General features: G+C 43.8%; 1 protein-coding gene and 1 pseudogene across 1 annotated transcript in view; one reads left to right on the top strand and one right to left on the bottom strand.

The window, feature by feature from the left end:
- LOC124606517 (thioredoxin domain-containing protein 3 homolog) overlaps window positions 1-19,680 on the top strand; it is a 155,977-nt gene that overhangs the window by 100,944 nt on the left and 35,353 nt on the right. The gene's annotated exons all lie outside the window — the stretch shown is intronic.
- LOC124607774 lies at window positions 17,344-17,461 on the bottom strand (annotated as a pseudogene).

Here is a 19,680-nt window from a genome sequence, read left to right as displayed (position 1 = left end):
ACGCGAACGCGAAATATATCCGAACACTTTTACTGAAAACTTTCTTGAGCAGTCAGCCCGGCAGCCCATACACAATGGAAATATCCTAGACCTCGTTGTCACAAATAGGGTTTACCTTACCAACCGTCTCAGTATAGAAATGGGGATTAGCGGTCGCGATGTCATCATAGCAACTATGATTACGAAAGTTAATAAATCAGTCAAGGAGGTTAGAAGACTGTTTCTGCTAGACAGAGCAAATAAGCAGTTGTTAGCATCTCACATAGACAGTGAACTGACATCACTTAGTTCCAGTGAGATGGACGTAGAGGAATTATGGGCAAAGCTTAATCAGATTGTAAATCGCGATCTGGAGATTTATGTGTCTAGTAATTGGATAAAGAATGGAAAAGATCCACCATGGTTTAATTAAGAAATTCGGAGGATACTGAGAAAGCAGAGGCTGTTCCACTCTCGGTTCAAAAGAGAACGCAAAATGACGACAGGCAAAGATTAGATTACTATTAGTAGAGATTTCTGCCTCTTTGAAAAGATCTATGCGTGAAGCATACAACAGCTACCACTGCCAGATCTTAGCAAAAGACCCGGTAGAGAACCCAAGAAAATTCTGGTCCTATGTAAGATCGCTCAGCGGGTTTAAGGGTTCCATTCAGTCCCCTGTTGACCAGTCTGCTGTGACAGTTGAAAATAGCAAAACGGAAGCCAAAGTTTTAAATTTCAAGTTCAAAAGTCGTTCACGCAGGAGAATCGTATAAAAATATCGTCATTTGACCACCGGGCAGACTCCCGCATGGATGACATAGTAATAAGCATTCCTGGTTTAGAGAAACAACTGAAAGATTTGAAAGCAAACAAATCCCCAGGTCCGGATGGAGACTCAAATCGGTTTTACAAAGAGTAAAGCATTGCCCCCTTACCTCTCGGCCAGCACAAAGTCCCAAGTGAAAAAAGCGCAGGGGACTTTCGTATACAAGAAGAGCAAGAGAACGGACCCGCAAAATTACAGATCAATATCTCTAACTTAGGTTTTCTGCAGAATCCTTGAACGTATTCTCAGTTCGAATATATTACACTTCCTCGAGACTGAGAAGATTGTGTCCTCGAATCAGCATTGTTTTAGGAAGCATCGCTCAAGCGAAACTCAACTTGCCCTTTTCTCACATGCTATGGATACAGGGCAATAGATTCCATATTTCTAGATTTCCGGAAAGCATTTGACACGGGGCCCCATTGCAGGCTGTTAAAGGAGGTACGAGCATGTGGAATAAGTTCACACGTATGTGAGTGGCTCGAAGAATTGTTAAGTTGTAGAATCCAGTATGTTGTCCTCGGCAGATTGTGTTCATCAGGGTCATCGTCAGGACTGTGATAGGAAGTATGGTAGGACCATTGTTGATCTCTATATACATAAATAGTTTGGTGGACAGGGTGGACAGTAATCTGCGGTTGTTTGCCGATGATGCTGTGATGTACGGTATGATGTCGAAGTTGAGTGACTGTAGGATGATGCAAGACGATTTAGACAAAATTTCTGTTTGGTGTGATGGCTGTCAGCTAGCTCTAAATCTGGGAAAATGTAAGTTAACGTTCGAATACAGTATTACTAGTGTCCTGCCTGACACAGTCAAGACGTTTAAACATCTGGGCACAACGTTGCAAACTGTGTTTGGTAATGGCCGACTTCGGTTTATTGGGAGAATTTTAGGAAAGAATGGTTCACCTTGAGAACTGCTCGAGTGTTTGGGAGCCGTATCAGGTCGGACTGAAGGAAGACATTGAAGCAATTCGGATTCGGGCTGTTATATTTGTTACGCTAGGTTCTAAAACAACTTGTTACGGGGCGGCTTTGGGAACACAAACGGGAATCGCTGGCGGGAAAGTGACCTTCTTTTCGAGAAAAACTATTGGGAAAATTTAGAGAACCGGCATTTGAAGCTGACTGCCGGACGATTCTACTGCCGCTAACATACAATGCGCGTGAGGACGACCAAAATATGATACGAGAAATTAGGGATCATACGGAGACATATAGATAGTCGTTTTTGCCTCGCTCTATTTGCGAGAGGAACAGGAAAGGACATGACAAGTAGTGGTACAGGGTACCCTCCGCCACGCACCACACAGTGGCTTGCGGAGAATCTATGCAGATTTAGATGTTGATGTGGAAGCAACCTGTGTACAGGCTGGACACAAAGTCAAAAATGCTGAAAAAATAGTTTTTGTGTTGCTCAGAACGCAGAAGCATGTGGTTGTGAGTTATTACTGGAGAATATTTCTTTGATAACAATTGTAACAGTGTACAGATCCAGTCTAGGAGACTTCCTGCTCTTTATGAGAAATCTAGATACATTATTGAGTTACCGTCAGACAAGAAGAAACAGTTAGTAGTTTGTGGAGATTTCAAAGTCGATTTCTTAAAAGATATGGGCAGGAAAAATGAACTAGAATTACTATTTGGGTGCTTCAGTCCAATATCAGTAATCAATTTTCCCACTCGAGCGCAGCACAACAGTAGGACACTGATTCGCAACATTTATATATACAATAAGCAGGGTGAAACAATTACTGTGTACCTAATTGCTTGTGGACTACCTGATCATGGTCCATAATTAATGGAAATAAACAGTACCACATCTTAAAACCCTGAGGCAGGTTCATACAAAGCAGTGAGTTTTATTAATGAGAACAGGATACAAATGTTGTAAGAGTAACCTACGCTAAAAGGTTTCGTATAGGATGAGATGTAGCGGGTGATCAAAAAGTCAGTATAAATTTGAAAACTTAATAAACCACGGAATAATGTAGATAGAGAGGTAAAAATTGACACACATGCTTAGAATGACAAGGGGTTTTATTAGAACCGAAAAAAAAACACCCCATATTGCTGGACGCGTGAAAGATCTCTTGCGCGCGTCGTTTGGTGATGATCGTGTGCTCAGCCGCCACTTTCATGCTTGGCCTCCCAGGTCCCCAGACCTCAGTCCGTGCGATTATTGGCTTTGGGGTTACCTGAAGTCGCAAGTGTATCGTGATCGACCGACATCTCTAGGGATGCTGAAAGGCAACATCCGACGCCAATGCCTCACCATAACTCCGGACCTGCTTTACAGTGCTGTTCAGAACATTATTCCTCGACTACAGCTATTGTTGAGGAATGATGGTGGACATATTGAGCATTTTGTGTAAAGAAAATCTTCTTTGCTTTGTCTTACTTTGTTGTGCTAATTCTTGCTATTCTGGTCAGAAGGAGCACCATCTGTCGAAAAAATTTTGAACTTTTGTATTTTTTTGGTTGTAATAAAACCACATGTCATTCTAAGCATGTGTGTCAATTTGTACCTCTCTATCTACATTATTCCGTGGTTTATTCAGTTTTCAAATTTATACTGACTTTTTGATCACCCGGTATGTAGAGAGAGATGCTAACGTCAGATTCAGTTTATTGTATAATAAATTTGTCGGTACTTGGAAGTCGCTTTCCTAGACAATTATTCAAAATATCAATTTAAAAAAACAAGTAAGCAATGGATAACCAAGGAAATTAAAATATCATGTAAGAGGAAAGGGAAATTTATGTAACGGTCAGAATAAGTCAACGTGATGATTCACAAATCAACATACGTGGTACAAAGAAGGGTGACTCATACCCAGTCTATTCTCAGTTCCGTAAATCAAGCGGCAAAAGTTAGAGTCCTATTTTGGAACACATTCAGACCTTTCGAATATAAAGTCTCTTCAGAAGTATTACAGCAGCTGTTTATCGCCCAGAATCAAACGCCCGCACAATCAAATCACGCATGTTGTAGCAGGCATGTCTGCCTTCTTCAAGAACTCGACATAAAATGTCCAGAGCGGCTCCCTTGAGCTCCTCGCTCGAGATGCCCCAGTCTCCACTTTTTTACTATGGTGTTCCGCTACTACCTGCTTTTCCATTGGCTGACGGCCATCCCCACAAAAATACATCGTCCTTAAGCTCTACAGACATGATCTGATCCAAGTCGATCACTTCCCAGACTAAACTGACATATCACAACAATATTTAAATAAAGAAACGTCATAAACATTCGGTTACACTCACATCATTTATAATAAATGTAAGTAATACTTGGTTCATAAATAGATAAGCCAGTTAAACTACTGCAGATTATCCCTAAATATTATTAAAACAATTATTTACGCGTTGTTAACAGGAGTGTCTTTTGGTTTTCTTTTCAATTGTGGTGTTTATTAAAACATGCGAGTGTTCACTTTTAAATTAGCACAGTTTTTTAATAGCACTTGCAACCACCATTTTAATAAAATTACTGCGAAAATAGTAAACTGTTCATTAAATAAAAACACAAGCATGACAAAATATGAGATATTGATGCTGTGTTCATTTGCTGTGTAAACGTGGAGAATACGATGTTCTGACAAATAGTTACATAATGAATAAGATATGAAAGAAGTCGTAAATCAATAAATAAAATAAATATAGACATGCAGCTGTCAGGGACGATAGCTGTTGTGCAATGCTATAAATTGGAGATAACGTTTGTTGAAACCACATGAAGTGATTACAAGTTGTTAATTCAGAGGGTCATTGCGAAAATGCTTTTTCTTTGTGAGACATTAACTTCTGTCGTTTTAAAGGCATTGAGATTCAGTTGTTTGACTGGATGCGCCTCATTTTTTTGCTATCACAAATCTATTCATATTTGCATAATTTGATAAGAGTTATTGTTGAATCTCAAAGAGTTGTAACTTAGCCATCATTAAGATTGTCTGACATTTCGCCATTTCTTGGTGCGTCTCCTGCACAAAGGCCATGCGAGGAACAGTTGTCCAAATTGCCAGCTTAGGGATTTTACCCGTTTCTGGCGACACAACTAGTCTTTGTATCTAGACTCTCTCTCATCGGTCACGTAGACGGAAGCCGGAGCTGCCACAGGGCTCCCCGAAACCTGAATCCGCAAGTGTTCAGCTGAACAACAAATTCATCTTGCCACGTACCAATACTGCGGCTAGGTGGACGAGTAACTCGCCCATATACTCGTAACGTTACAAGTATCAAATTTCCAATACCCTCGTCATAGAAGTCAGCCTCCTATGCTTTCTGACACTTTGCTACGATGGAATGCTGCTCATTGTCTGTGCCAAAATGTGGTCTTCATAGCCAGCGGTTCATTTGAACAGAGATGAAAATCAGACGGAGCCAAGTTCGGGGTATACGGTGGCTGATCAAACACTTCCCATCGAACACGCTGCAGGAGCGTCCTCATAGCCTCTGCAGTGGGCGGCCAAAATCTGTCATGAAGAAGGAACTGCATAACAGTTAGTTGTGTGGGGTTGCATCAAATCAGGCGAAGTTTCTCGGCAGGCTCCCATACTTGGCGGGGGACCCCTTTTCTAGGTATCTCTACGCACACACTGTGCATTCAGAACTGTGAGGAGCGAAGTGACGCTATCAAGAGCGTATTAGAGACACTGCTCAAAACATCTGTGGAAAGTTTCAATGGATTTTAATTGCTGTTCCCATTCGCGACCGATCGTTCCTTACTTTCCGAATAGCCCTCGTAATCCCCATCCGGTTATCCTGATTTACATTTGCTGTGTTTTCCTAAACTTCCTCAGGCAGCAGTGATTGCTGCTCTAAGCCCACGGTCACCTCTCCCATTATTGTCACACCAGACATCTAAGTATCTATGATTTTGTTGTTATTGTTGTTGTGGTCTTCAGTCCTGAGACTGGTTTCATGCAGCTCTCCATGCTACTCTATCCGGTACAAGCTTCTTCATCTCCCAGCACCTACTGCAACCTAAATCCTTCTCAATCTATTTAGTGTATTCATCTCTTGGTGTGCCTCTACGATTTTTACCCTCCACGCTGCCCTCCAATACTAAATGGGTGATCCCTTGATGCCTCAGAATATCCCCTACCAACCGATCCCTTCTTCTAATCAGATTTTGCCACAAATTTTTCATCCAAATTCTATTTAGTAACTCCTCATAGTTATGTGATCTACCCACCTTATCTTCAGCATTCTTCTGTAGCACCACATTTCGAAAGCTTTTATTCTCTTCTTGTCTAAACTATTTATCGTCACGTTTCACTTCCATGCATGGGTACACTCCATACAAATATTTTCAGAAACGATTTCCTGACACTTAAATCTATACTCGATGATAACAAATTTCTCTTCTTCAAAAACGCTTTCCTTGCTATTGCCAGCCTACATTTTATATCCTCTCTACTTCGACCATCATCGGTTATTTTGCTCCCCAAATAGCAAAACTCCTTTACTACTTTAAGCGTCTCATTTCCTAATCTAATTCCTGCAGCATCACCCGATTTAATTCGACTACACTCAATTATCCTCGTTTTGCTTTTGTTGATGTTCATCTTATATCCTCCTTTCAAGACACTGTCCATTCCGTTGAGCTTGTCTTCCAGATCCTTTGCTGTCTCTGGCAGAATTACAATTCCTACTCCGAATTTTTCTTTTGTTTCCTTTATCTAAAAGTCTGTACTTATGAATTATCTTCAAAATGGTTCAAATACTCTGAGCACTATGGGACTTAACTTCTGAGGTCATCAGTCCCCTAGAACTTAGAACTACTTAAACCTAAGGACATCAAACACATCCATACCCGAGGCAGGATTCGAACCTGCGACCGAAGCGGTCGCGCGGTTCTAGACTGTAGTGCCTAGAACTGCTCGGCCACCCCGGCCGGCGAATTATCTTCTTATCTTCCTAAAATGTAGTACAGTGAAATGCCCAGTATCTTGGTGTAGTCGTAGGTTGTTGGAAATAATAAATTTAGTTAAATGTGTAAGTTATTATACTAAAATTTAATTATGACACATGTTAATACAGAGTTAATTTTCCTGAGAGAAATCGAAAGACAGTAGAGTTCAAACCATCATATTGGCAGTTTTATGGGATGTACTGGAGAATAGGTGGGAAACAGAAATCAAGGTAATTGAACAAGATTTGAGAGCTAGGACCTCTCAGATGCTTTACCAGTCGTCCTGGTAAACTGCGAGGTGTTCAACAAGCGTGATCATCCACCAGAAAACACTTCTTAGACACCGCCAAATGATGGTTTGGCTGCCACTTGGCCTGTGTGCTGGCATTGCTGAGCTCGACAGGGGCGAGTGCTAGCTTGTTGTTCTGTGGCAGCATGCCGAGAACAGTTTGTGTGTGTGTGTGTGTTGTGTGTGTGTGTGTGGTTGGTTGGCGAGCAGACACCGAGTCATCATTAAGCTGTACCTACAGCAGATAAAGCTCACTGTGATTCTAAAAATACACCTAACAACGCCAACAGTCGACATTTACGCTACAGAAGCTGTTCATTCAGGTAGTCCTCGCACCTAAGGGGACCATTGTTCGCAGCTTCCGTTGATAGTGTGTGAGAAACGCGATTTCTTTTATGCGGCAGTCGACCTTAAAGAAGACGACGAGTAAGTGATTCTAAAGAGCAAGAAGGAGGAGGAAAGAGGGGGAATGATAGAGAAGGAGGGAGAGCGAGGGACAGAGAAAAAGAGAGTCAGAGTGGGGGGGAGGGGAGGGGGAGGGTTGTGTGAAACTAACAAATACAAAGAGCGAGTTAGACGAAAAAATGAGTATCAGGTCCAGGCGCTACAGTCTGGAACCGCGCGACCGCTACGGTCGTAGGTTCGAATCCTGCCTCGGTCATGGCTGTGGATGATGTTCTTAGGTTAGTTAGGTTTAAGTAGTTCTAAGATCTAAGGGACTGATGACCTCAGAAGTTAAGTCCCATAGAGCTTAGAGCCATTTGAACTATTTTTGAGTATCAGGAAGCAACGAGTGTATACTGTTTCTTTTTTTTGGTAAAAATACTGCTTAAAAAAGCTGAAGGCTACAATCCATGGTGAAAGACAAAGACACCATTACAGATCGAGGACACGCTCGAATTGGATGAAGATGTTGCTCCAGTCTGAGGACTGGTCTATGTTAATAACTGATTCTGCATAACATCTTTGGTGTTTGCTTTCGCCGCTGGTTAAAAAGATCTTGTTTTCAGCCCGTTTCAGGTAATTTGTCCGTATAAGAACTCTTCTTGTGTACAGACACATTTATGTGCCTTCCATATATCATCAGGATGCTCTTGAACAGACGACCATGGATCCCGACATCAGTTGCAGTCTTACACCAGACCGCAGACACGAAGGATTTCCCCTCATCGTTCAAGCTACGCAGAAGTCTAAGCACTCGCTTCGTCTTCCACGGAACTTTAATGCCTGTCCACTAAACTGTGGCCTGAGAGTTCGTCTTGATTTTAGTTGTTGTGGTACGCCGATACCTTCTCTGATCCGTACGTACCTTTCATCTACATCTACATACAGACTCCGCAATCCACCCCACGGTGCGTGGCGGAGGGTACCACGTACGACAACTAGCATCTTCTCCCTGTTCCACTCCCAAACAGGACGAGGGAAAAATGACTCCCTATATGCCTCTGTACGAGCCCTAATCTCTCTTACCTTATCTTTGTGGTCTGTCAACGAAATATAACTTGGCGGCAGTAAAATTGTACTGCAGTCGGCCTCAAATGCTGGTTCTCTAAATTTCCTCAGTAGCGATTCACGAAAAGAACGCCTCCTTTCGTCCAGAGACTCCCACCCGAGTTCCTAAAGCATTTCCGTAACACTCGCGTGATGATCAAACCTACCAGTAACAAATCTAGCAGCCCGCCTCTGAATTGCTTCTATGTCCTCCCTCAATCTGACCTGATAGGGATCCCAAACGCTCGAGCAGTACTCAAGAATAGGTCGTATTAGTGTTTTATAAGCGGTCTCCTTTACAGATGAACCACATCTTCCCGAAATTCTACCAACGAACCGAAGACGACTATCCGCCTTCCCCACAAGTGCTATTAAATGCTTGACCCACTTCATATCGCTGTGCAGTGTTAGGCCCAAATATTTAATCGACTTAACTGTGTCAAGCGCTACACTACTAATGGAGTATTTAAACTTTACGGGATTCTTTTTCATATCCATCTGCATTAATTTATATTCATCTGTATTTAGAGTTAGCTGCCATTCTTTACACCAATCACAAATCCTGTCCAAGTCATCTTGTATCCTCCTACAGTCACTCAACGACGACACCTTCCCGTACACCACAGCATCATGAGCAAACAGCCGCACATTGCTATCCACCCTATCCAAAAGATCATTTATGTAGATAGAAAACAACACCGGACCTACCACACTTCCCTGGGGCACTCCAGATGATACACTCACCTCCGATGAACACTAACCATCGAGGACAACGTACTGGGTTCTATTACTTGAGAAGTCTTCGAGCCACTCACATATTTGGAAACCAAGCCCATATGCTCGTACCTTAGTTAGGAGTCTGCAGTGGGGCACCGAGTCAAACGCTTTCCGGAAGTCAAGGAATATGGCATCCGTCTGATACCCTTCATCCATGGTTCGCAAGATATCATGTGAAAAAAGGGCGAGTTGCGTTTCGCAGGAGCGATGCTTTCTAAAGCCGAGCTGATGCATGGACAGCAACTTCTCTGTCTCAAGGAAATTCATTATATTCGAACTGAGAATATGTTCGAGAATCCTGCAACAAACCGATGCTAAGGATATTGGTCTGTAATTTTGAGGATCCGTCCTTCTACCCTTCTTATATACAGGCGTCACCTGCGCTTTTTTCCAGTCGCTTGGGACTTTACGTTGGGCAAGAGATTCGCGATAAATGCAAGCTAAGTAAGGAGCCAATGCAGTAGAGTACTCTCTGTAAAACCTAATTGGAATCCCATCAGGACCTGGTGATTTATTTATTTTCAACCCATTCAGCTGCTTCAGAACCTCAGGGATGTCTATAACTATGTCCTCCATACGGAAATCTGTACGAGACTCAGAAACGGCGGCATGTTTGTACGATACTGCTGCGTGAAAGATTTCTTAAATGCTAAATTTAAAATTTCAGCTTTCGTTTTGCTGTCTTCCGTTGCCAGGCCAGACTGATCAGTGAGTGACTGGATGGAAGCCTACGACCCGCTTACCGATTTTACGTAAGACCAGAATTTGCTTAGGTTTTCAGCAAGATCTTTTGCTACGGTATGACGGTGGTAGTGGTTGTATGCTTCGCGCATCTCTCTTTTTACAGCAGCACGAATCTCTACTAACTTTTGCCTGTCCTCATTCTCCCGATCTTTCTTGTACCGCGAGTGCAACTGTCTTTGCTTCCTGAGCATTCTCCGAATTGCGCTGTTAAACCACGGTGGATCTTTTCCGTCCGTAACACACTTTTTCAGCACATACTTCTCCAATGCGTGATTTACAATGTGTTTAAAATTTGCCCATATTCTTCCACGACCATCGTACCGGAAGTAAATGAAGTAGATTCATTTACTAAGTGGGATGCTAACATCTGCTTACCTGCTCTTTCTAATAAAAATACTCTCCTAGCCTTCTTGACCGACTTTTTAACTTTCGTAACCATAGTCGTAACGACAACATCATGATCACTAATCCCTCTCGCAACACTGACACCGTCGATGAGGTCTGGTCTGTTCGTGGCTACCAGATCTAAAATATTTCCATTACGCGTTGGCTGTCGATTTAGCTGCTCAAGACAGTTTTCGGATAGTGTGTTCAAAAGTAATTCACACGACGGCTTGTCTGTACCACCTGTAATGAATCCATAGACATCCCAGTCTATACTAGGTAGGTTGAAGTCGCCTCCGACTAATATAACATGATCCGGGTACTTCTGCGATACAATGTGTAGACTCCCTTTGAATGATTCTACAACTGTCACGGTGGAACCTGGTGGCCGGTAATAACACCCAACAATTAACTTTATTCCTCCTAGCCCTGTTAAACGTGTCCAGATAACTTCACAATCACACTCTACTTCGACCTCAGTAGACACAATATTTTTGTCATCTGCAATGAAGACACCACCTCCTACGGCGTCTAATCTGTCTTTCCGATACACGTTCCAACCCTCACTAAATATTTCAGAACTTCCTATCTCAGGGTTCAGTCAGCTCTCAGTCCCGAGAATAATTTGCGCGCCACACGCTTCCTGGAGGGCAGTAAATTCAGGAACTTTATTCCGAACACTGAAAATTTACTGCTAATATCTTGATAGCTGAAGTGACTTTACACTGAGCGCTTCCTGGTTTCCATGCCTGCACGTCGACTGGTGAGTGTTCATCATGACACCTCGCACTACTGCCCAGCCTAAAAAAATCCCATGTGCACGCCACAAGTACTCTGCTACCCAAGTAGCCACTTCCTTTGTGTAGTTCACGCCTGACCTATCTAGGGACGTCCAACAATTCCCCACCCAATAGCGCAAGTCTAGAAATCTGCAGCCAAGACCGTCACAGAGTCGACGAAGCCTCTGGTTGAGGCCCTCCACTCGGCTCCAAACCAAAGGACCCCGATCCACTCTGGGAACGATGCTGCAAATAGAGAGCTCTGCAAAGGTCTGCGTGAATTTCTCACTGTATTCTCAGCTGCTCGTCGCACTGTTGGAGCAGAAGCACAGCTACTTTGTGCAGTTTCTCCAAAGGTATAGCCTACAAGCTACGAGGTATTATTTCGTACGTTTCTTTGAGGATGACGTCTGCATCTTCGCGAAGGCAGACTCAGTAGAGCTCCAACCTCCAAGCAGATCTGAGGTCAACAGGGAGCATTAACAGCTTATCTGTTTTACCCAGTTTGTATAGGCCCATGTCGTTTGGCTTAGTGGTATACTAACTTACGTCTCAGTAGAGGTGAACAGTAGCTGATTATTTAGCTGTTTTTAGTAGAGCTATTTATTCTTGTTGTAAGAGTTAGCGAGTATTTCGATCGTTTGTGTTGAGTGAGTTTGCTCTTTAGTGTATTTTTGCGAAGCCGGCCGCGGTGGTCTCGCGGTTCTAGGCGCGCAGTCAGGAACCGTGCGACTGCTACGGTCGCAGGTTCGAATCCTGCCTCGGGCATGGATGTGTGTGATGTCCTTAGGTTAGTTAGGTTTAACTAGTTCTAAGTTCTAGGGGACTGATGACCACAGCAGTTGAGTCCCATAGTGCTCAGAGCCATTTGAACCATTTGTATTTTTGCGCCGAAGAAGTAGGGAGTGTCGCTTTATTTCCTTGATTCCGTGACTGTAGCAAACAGTAAATATTCAAGAGAGCGGAGATCAGCAAGAGCAGCTTAATTGTTGTATGCGGTTTGTATACATCGTTTACATTAGTGGTCTCCTAACTTAACTTCTGAGTATACTAGTGGTTTTCTAATTTACTCTAAGTTTTTTTTCGTAAATTTAGGTGGATATATTTCTGTGAGGTAGCTATTTCGGGTAGCTTCCTGCCGCTAGAAGCGCCACGTGACGTGGCTACGCTTAAATCTCGTGTTTGTACACAGCATATAGTTTAGATCAGTGTTTCGGAATTTGTTTATTTATTTCCTACAGTAGCTTTTGTGTAAGCAGAGTTTCTAGTAAACAGTAACTGTTAATACGCCCATTATCAGCAGAGAAACTCTTTTCTGTTTTTAAGAGCTTGTTGGTCTTCCGAACTTAGGATATAGTGAGAACTCTGCAGAGCATATTTTAGTGTTTTTTTATTCTCCTCGTTTATATTTTGCGTACACTCCAAACTCAATAGTGACAAAACGATTAACTTTCCGTTTTGCAGGGATCTGTTTTGCGCTTTCTCTGTTACTCCTGACTGCTTTGTTTGTACTTTTTGAGATCGAATTCAGTTCCTTTTATACAGTACGGTATGGATAAGAACTGTGCTTGTTGTGAACGGACACAATGAGAAATGGCTGCTGTCCGTAAACTGCTGGAGGCAGTGCTGGCCACAGTCCACAGGCTTGGGGATACTGCTCAAAGTTGCGGCGGCATCAGGGTGCCGATGAGGAGAACTGCAACACTTTTGGTGCGGTTGGAATCCTCTAGTGACCAGGTTGTCACTGCGTCTTCTGATACGCGACGACTGATCGGTCCATCTTCTCTCCAGAGTGAACGGTGGACGGTAGTGTGTTCGCAAGTCACTGGGCGGAAAGCGAAAGAAGGAATGGGCCGCAAAGCTGCCTCCTTACACCGTAGCAATAGGTACGAAGCGCTACCCAGTGTTGATAATACTTATGATCCAGCACGGGATGCCTCTCTTGTTGTGTCAGCGGCCGATTTTCCTGCGCAGTTTAGACAAATGCAGAGGGCGGGTATGCTAGTGATTGGGAGCTCCAACGTTGGGTGGGCAATGGAGCCCCTGAGGAATAGCAGGCAGGACAGGAAAGAATACCAGTGCGCACTCAGTATGTTTGTTAGGGGGTCTTGCCCGGGACGTGGAGGGGGGTCCTACTAACACTGACGAGCACACTGGATGCAGCTAGCTGCAAATAGCGGCTCAAGGCTGAACGAATGACGCCTGACGCTTGGGTTCTGAGGCCATGCTCAGTTCCTTTCGACTGATTTGGTGAAGGCAATTAGCATCGCACGCCAGTTGTAGCCTCAGCTCAATATCTGTAGCACCGAACACAAGTTCAATCGCGGTCCTCTGGTTTGGAGCGGAGTGGAAGGTCTAAGCCATTATTCCCCTTAATAGGCCAGATATGCACTGAACGCACGCAGAAAGAGACTTCAAGTGTAACGGAGTACAAGTGGCATGCACATCCGGGTTTTCAGGGTTTTAGAGTAACCCCCCTCCTTGGGATCAGTGACGAATTGCTAGCCAAAATCTAAGATAATGAGCCACTATGTTTTCAGAGAATCATGGTTCTCCAGATCGGATGTAGAACATATTAATGTGATATTAGAAAACTACAAGAGCATTCAGGGCAAGGCCCCAGAATTAGTATCACTTATTGAACGTTATAACGTTCATATACCGGGTGTTTAAAAAGTCAGTATAAATTTGAAAACTTAATAAACCACGGAATAATGTAGTTATAGAGGTAAAAATTGACACACATGCTTGGAATGACATGGGGTTTTATTAGAACAAAAAAAAAGCAAAGTTAACAAAATGTCCGACAGATGGCGCTGAACAGCAAAACGTCAGTGACTGCGCATGACAATCGTGTATAAAAGGAGCTGTAATGAGACAGAGAATCAGATGCGCCAGCAGTCGCAGCATATTGATGTTATCTGAAAAGGAGCTTTTAGTGAAGCTGTATTATCAGAATGGGGAATGTGCTAGTTCAGCGTTATGATCCTATCGCCATAGGAAGGGGATTCGAACGGGTAAAGGTCCGTTGACAAATGGCGCTGTGGCGAGAATGATTTCGAAGTTCGAAGCCACGGGTTGTTTAGACGATAGACCCCGTAGTGACCGACCGAACACAAGGCGTAATGCTGCTGAGACAGTTCAGGAAGAAATGGAGACCGTAGCGGGTTCGTCTATGCACGGGGAAGTAAACGCTCGTGCAGTCGCACGTCGCACCGGCATTCCATACACTACTGTTTGGTTGGCACTTAGGCGTACCCTCCGATGCTATTCGTACAAAATCCATCGGCATCACGAACTGTTACCTGGCGATTTAGCGAAGCGGAGGGCATTTGCGGTGTGGGCGTTTCAAAAGATGGCGGCAGATGATGATTGGTTGAGTAACGTGTTGTGGACCGACGAAGTTCATTTCACGGTCTGAGGGTCTACCAACGCCCACAACTCCAGAATTTGGGCTACCGAATATCCTAGAACTGTCGTGGAAACTCCACTGCACGACGAGAAAGTCACGGTATGTGTTGGATTTACCACATCTACCGTTATCGAGCCATTTGTCTTCGAGGAAATGCGTGATTCTGGTTTTGTAACTGCTACCGTGACGGGTGAGAGGAAAGGCGATATGTTACAGAATCGCATCATCACCAGCTTGGCTGATAAACACCTGCTGGAACGTACGATGTTTATGCAGGATGGCGCTTCACCCCATATTGCTAGACGCGTGAAAGATCTCTTGCGCGCGTCGTTTGGTGATGATCGTGTGCTCAGCCGCCACTTTCGTCATGCTTGACCTCCCAGGTCCCCAGACCTCAGTCCGTGCGATTATTGGCTTTGGGGTTACCTGAAGTCGCAAGTGTATCGTGCTCGACCGACATCTCTAGGGATGCTGAAAGACAACATCCGACGCCAATGCCTCACCATATCTCCGGAAATGCTTTACAGTGGTGTTCACAACATTATTCCTCGACTACAGCTATTGTTGAGGAATGATGGTGGACATATTGAGCATTTTGTGTAAAGAAAATCTTCTTTGCTTTGTCTTACTTTGTTGTGCTAATTATTGCTATTCTGATCAGATAAAGCGCCATCTGTCGGACATTTTTTGAACTTTTGTATTTTTTTGGTTGTAATAAAACCCCATGTCATTCTAAGCATGTGTGTCAATTTGTACCTCTCTATCTACATTATTCCGTGATTTATTCAGTTTTCAAATTTACACTGACTTTTTGATTTCCCGGTAGTATTAGGAACAGAAAGCTGGTTTAAATCGGAAGTAAATAGGAAGGAAACCCTAAGTTCAGATTGGAATATTTATCGTAAGGATCGGTTAGTCACCAATGGTTCAAATGGCTCGGAGCGCTATGCGACTTAACTTCTGAGGTCATCTGTCGCCTAGAACTTAGAACTAATTAAACCTAACTAACCTAAGGACATCACACACATCAATGCCCGAGACAGGATTCGAACCTGCGACCGTAGCGGTCAAGCGGTTCCAGACTGAAGCGCCTAGAACTGCACGGGTCACACCGGCCGGCTCACCAATGGTGGTGGCGTACTTATTGCAGTAAAGAAATAAATAATATCTGACGAGGTTACATGGTTTCCGAATGTGGGTTAATATGGATGAAGTTAAGCATCAAAGGTCAGACAAAAACGGTATTCAGATGCTATTATGGACTGCGTGGCTCAAGAGCTGTAGTGGTAGAGCACTTTAGAGAGACGTTGCAGAATTACGTAAGTCTGCAGGCTTTCGTGGCCGTTCTCACTAAAGTTCAAATATTCTGGGTAGTTAGGCCGCGTCATATTTCCTCTAAAATAATCGACGTTTCGGCGTCTCTGCTGGGATCTTCTTTAGGATGTTTCCGTGTCCACTACTGCTAGAAGACTGTTGGAGACCAGTGTCGCGTTCTCTTATAAAGGAGAGTTTTCCCGCGTTTGTGCTGGAGAAGAGGGAGTACTGGTTAAAATTCTTGTGGCTACCACTGGTGGGCCATCGTCATAGGCTAATATTCCCGCGCTGATGCAGAAGAAGGGGCGTTGTTGGCTAACTCTTGTGGCTACTACTGATGGCGCGTCGTCATTGGATAAAAAGGTACTATTCCACACTTACGCTGGAGAAGGGTTATTGGTAGAATTTACCCCTACTGCTATTGGCTGCCATCATCATTGGCTATACGCAAAACGGACAGAGACGGACGGACGGAGAAAGGGGGGAATGTTTACTTACAAGTCACCTCGGCGGACAATAATATTTTGCAGAATTATGGAACTTGTTTTATACTTAAGAATTATGACGTTTTTGCAGAACCAAAATCTCCTCCATAAAAATCAACATGAATTTCATAAAGAGAGATCTTGCGACACTCGGCTCGCTCTGTACCTCCATGACATCAGTATCGCTGCACACAATGGCGCACAGGTTGGTGCCGTGTGCCTTGGCCTCACTGCTGTTTAGTGAAGAGAATACGAGCTTACCGAGCATCAGACCAGACTTGCAACTGAATTCAAGACTTCCGCGCTGATAGAGCTCAACTCGTCGTTCTTACCGAAACAAAATCGATCGATGTAAAGGTAATTTCCGGAGTACCCCGAGGAAGTGTAATAGGAATGTAACCGTTTGCATTGTGTATGTATGATCTAGTAAAAACTGTCGGAAGCTCTTCAAGACTATTCGCAATCATGAGTATGTCTATAGGAAAGTAGCAACGCCAGAAGACAGTATCGATTTGCAAAATGATCTACAGATAAATGAGGAATGGTGCAGTTTCCGGCAGTTTATCCTGAACGTAAATAAGTCTAACATTTTGCACAAACACAGGAAAAAGATCCACTACTGTACAACTACACCACTGGCGACAACTTGTTGGAAACAGTAGCCATCGTAAAATATCTATCAGTAGCTATCCAGGGTGACATCAACTGGAATGATCGCATAAAACAAATATAAAGAAGCACTCCGCCTTCAGGCCACAAGTGACCCTTCGGGACCATCCGACCGCAGTGTTATCCTCAGTTGAGGATGCGGATAGGAGGGGCGTGTGGTCAGCACACCGCTCTCCCGGTCGTTACGATGGTTTTCTGTGCCCGGAGCCGCTACTGTTTGGTCGCGTAGCTCCCTCAGCTGGTATCACGAGGCTGAGTGCACCCCGAACAACGGCAACAGCGCATGGCGGCCCAGATGGTTACCCATCCCAGTGCCGGCCACACTCGACAGCGCTTGACTTCGGTGATCTGACGGGAACCGGTGTATCCACTGCGGCAGGGCCGTTGCCCCAAAACAAATATAAGGGGCGCTCAAAAAGTTTGTGTTCGGAGGACGTACGGTCCAGAATCGGTATGCGAATCAGGCAAAATCGCCGTCAGCATTGAAAGAATTATTACACCGACGCACCAGATTGACGATACCGCTTTGACAGAGCACCGTGTCCTGCTGCGTGAAGAAATCCTTAACTGCGTGCTGTGCAGCCTCGTCCTACAGGAATCGTCGATCGTGCAAGGTCTTTTCTGAGGGACCGAAGGCGTGGTAACTGCATGGGGAGAGATCAGGACTACCATACACGGTGGGTGTTGGAGTGCTACCCACTTGCGTTGGTGGAACTTCTGCGTTACGACATTTGCGATGGCAGCAGCACCCCTTGCACGGAAATTGGCGCACCATTCCCACCATTCCACAACGGTGTTTTTCGGCGGACATGGTCCCCCGTACACATTCTTCATTCTCCAATGAATGTCTACCGGGGATTGTCCATCGGCAGCCAAGAATGGAACAACAGCACGTTGGTGCTGATTGGACTTATTTGGTAATAGCTTCGCCACAACTCATGTAACCACCTATACCACACGCACGCAAGTAAGACATGAATGCCACACTAATGTCTTGCGTACATATCGGCGCTTATATACCTGCATCGGTGTAGCGATACGGTGCTTATACGCTGCAGCAACGCCCTCAGACGGTAACTTTTTGATCGCTACTTATAATAGGACAAGCATTTGCCGCACTGAGATTCTTACGAATCATCTTAAGGAAAAGTAACTTGTAACACTACGCTACTGCGCACGATACTTATTAAAGCCTGTACTATGGTAAGTTGACGGGCTTCACCTTATAAGAAAGGATTTTGGTATATATGTTGACCGCGTGTACCAGAATGGAGGCAAATTCAGACTTTCATCCACTCAGTAACAACAATGATACGTCAAGCAAGTCTGAAGTGCAACTACACGTTAGGATGGACAAGAAACAACACAGCAGATGCTACCAAATTGTTAATAATACGGTCGCCAGCCTAATTAGGCATTAACTGAGTTTCTTCCCAGAACAAGTTGATGTACGTTCATACAAAACAACACATAATGACACTGCATAATATGGTAAATTTTAGAGTCCGAAAATCTACTGAACTAATAATTTCACTTTCTGTACTAATATGAACAAGCCATAAACACACAACAATACACTATAATGTTTACTACAAACTTCGTACTGTCTACTGATCTGATTAAAATCGGGCATAGATTACCCTAGAAATAGTACTTTCGAAATGTACATACAATGTCAATTTTGAAAAAGGTAAAACACTGATAAATTTAGGTTTTATATTGACTTTAGCTTTGCTGGTCAAATCATTTCAGTACACTTCAGAATTTAAATGAATAGAAAAGAAAATGGGGGGGGGGGGGAAAGGGAACCCTGAAACTGTTATGATCACTGTACTGAAAATTTTGATTATGGAATCGTTAAGCACTCGAGATTTCCAATATATGAGTTACTACTCTTTTTGTCTTATTTCTTGCTCATTTAACTACCATTATTTTTGTCTCAAATTAACTAAACTTCATCACTAATCCAATTTCAACATTATCTTCCAACTTTGTCAGACCTTTGTTCTTTACTTATTGATTCATTAACAACAAAGTTCTTTAAACATCATTCTAACATAGATAGGTCTGCAGGTAATTATTATTAACATAATCGGGACACTCGGATTGCACAACATGTGGAAGGGACCCTGTCTAGGTTAGTGATGAGGATAATTAAATGATAGGACAGCTCTGGTAAAAGTGAAGTTGTTATTGAACAGTCAGAAACAAAAGTAACACTGGTCCACACGAATACAGTACTAAAAGTTTCAAACCTGTTCGTATCGGTGCGGCGGTTGGCGGGCGGCGAGATGGCGAGGCGCAGAGCACACATACAATCACAGCTATGGCTCTTGATGTATCGGCACTTTACTTCTTCTTAGCGTCGCAATATTTTTCCATTTAGTGCCTATGGAATATTGCCATGCTGTATAGGCGTCGGAAACGGCACATCCGAGGCTCAACGAAACCACGTTTTCCAGGAGAGCCTCCTCGATCCAGAACGTTGTTACTCAGACCAATGCCCAACTCCGACTACTACTGCTGAGCCCGTTATGCCTTGCCGCGCCCGTGTGCATTTTCCCGCGCTCGCCTGCCATCCACCTTTTACCGCTCCCCTACAGACAGG

This window comes from Schistocerca americana, chromosome 3 (genome assembly GCF_021461395.2).
Source record: "Schistocerca americana isolate TAMUIC-IGC-003095 chromosome 3, iqSchAmer2.1, whole genome shotgun sequence".
Lineage (NCBI taxonomy): Eukaryota > Metazoa > Arthropoda > Insecta > Orthoptera > Acrididae > Schistocerca > Schistocerca americana.
Note: the sequence above shows the minus strand (reverse complement) of the source record. Positions and strands in the feature narration are given on the sequence as shown.